Genomic DNA, 1,972 nt, shown 5'->3' on the forward strand with positions numbered 1-1,972 from the left:
AATTAAGAGGTTGGCACAGGAGAGGAATTCGTGGCGGGCCTCATCGAACCAATCAGAAGACTGATAACTCAAAAAAAAAAAAAAAAGGTAACTAACATGTTGTGAGTCTTACAACAAAGACTGGTTTGATCGAGGTCTCTACACTAGACTGTCCTAAGCAAGGCTCTTCGTCTTAGCAACTCTATTGCAACCTACGTCCACTTGAACTCGCTTACTGCAGTGAAGCAGTTTTTATCCCCTATAGCCGGCCGGAGTGGCCGAGCGGTTCTAGGCGCTACAGTCTGGAACCGCGTGACCGCTACGGTCGCAGGTTCGAATCCTGCCTCGGGCATGGGTGTGTCTGCTGTCCTTAGGTAAGTTAGGTTTAAGTAGTTCTAAGTTCTAGGGGACTGATGACCTCAGATGTTAAGTCTCATAGTGCTCAGAGCCATTTCATATCCCCCATACTCCTAATCCAACACCAAATTGACAGATAGGAAGATCTTACACACAATGATGGCCTACCAAATCTAACTGGGGAGAAGAGAAATTCATAATTTACTTGAAGAACATACCGTAAAAAATTACTGCTTCATTACCAGTTGCAATGCACTATTTTGTTTTGCCGTGAAAAATAGATAGAGCACTATAAAATTTCATTTCGGCATCTTTTAATTACCTGTATATTTGTCAGCAATTGCTTTCAGTTTCACTTTCCGTAATGGTGTTCGAAACATTTGTCGACGTTTTCTCAGCGCAGCTGAAGTAAAACTTAGTCGTAATGTGCTCAGTGTTTCTCGCCCACCAGAGAAAACCTGTTAACATCTCGTTCTATTAGCGTTAAATGTCTAGACATTCACATTCAGGAATAAAATACGTGCAGTTGTACCAGCTGTGAGTAAGTGCATCCTGCTGTTTATGGAAACTAGCCGTGATTCACAGATAGTGACCTGCTGAAAACGTGCCTATGTTTCCGGACGCTGCATTAACTCATCGGACAAATGTTGGTGGCGTGGAAAGGAGCCACTGAAGAGATACGGGCTGCGTGTCCAACGGTAAGCTCAACGGGAACCGTTATTTGTATTCAAAGGCGCGGCTGAAAAACTTGTTAAGTCTGCTTCCACCAGAGATTTATCTGCGCCCCTGAACGACCTGCGTTAGGCCTCTGACGTAACACCTGATAGCTTATAACCATTCATGCTCTGCGTTCCTCGCCTTTTTAACCGGAAACATGAAAAGAAGCGGTCTAACAACGCTGTGATGTAAGATACTGCTCTCCTAACGACGATATGCTCGAAAGACACGTTCTTTTCATCTTGAGATGTTACTCCTTACTTTATAGGCCATGTAAAGTATAACGAGGCAGACTGGAATGTTCTTTCTTCGTAAGATTGTAAAAGATGCTATGGGAAGGGCAGAGGCAGGAAAGTCCGGGTCAGTACGTTACAGTGTCAGGGAGTATTAAAAAGTATTGTTCACTTTAGGCCGAGCGACTTTCCATCAAATTCTGAGCAAACTCGGAAAACGTGCAGTATTATACAGTAGGAGTATATCTGTATCATACTGCGTATTTCTGAGCTCTCAATGAAGGCTCACACAACCCCTGCTCCAGAAGAACTAGTGCTCCAGCACTGTTGCAATTCTGACACACAACAGTGTTCGTGGGAACTGCGCCCAAGCTTTCCCTTTTCATACAGAAGTGTTATACATCTCCTTAACGCCTCTCTCAACGAATACATGCTACTGTGGTGCAGCCAGTTAATAGAAGTCTTAGGTTCCATTACAACACATGCTTTTGGACAGGGAATACAAAACGCTTCATAGAGATAAGAAATCAAAATGAAACCTACAGTCAGATAGCCTAAAATACTAGCAGTCTACAGTGATACCTTATGTAATAACAGAGCAGAACACGAGGGGCTAAAGTGTAGAAGTGTAGCCTATCGGAAGATTAGGCGTGAGTAACACCTCTTCTTCCCGGTTTATAAGCAGC

Source organism: Schistocerca nitens, chromosome 5 (genome assembly GCF_023898315.1).
Source record: "Schistocerca nitens isolate TAMUIC-IGC-003100 chromosome 5, iqSchNite1.1, whole genome shotgun sequence".
In the NCBI taxonomy this organism is placed as follows: Eukaryota; Metazoa; Arthropoda; class Insecta; order Orthoptera; family Acrididae; genus Schistocerca; species Schistocerca nitens.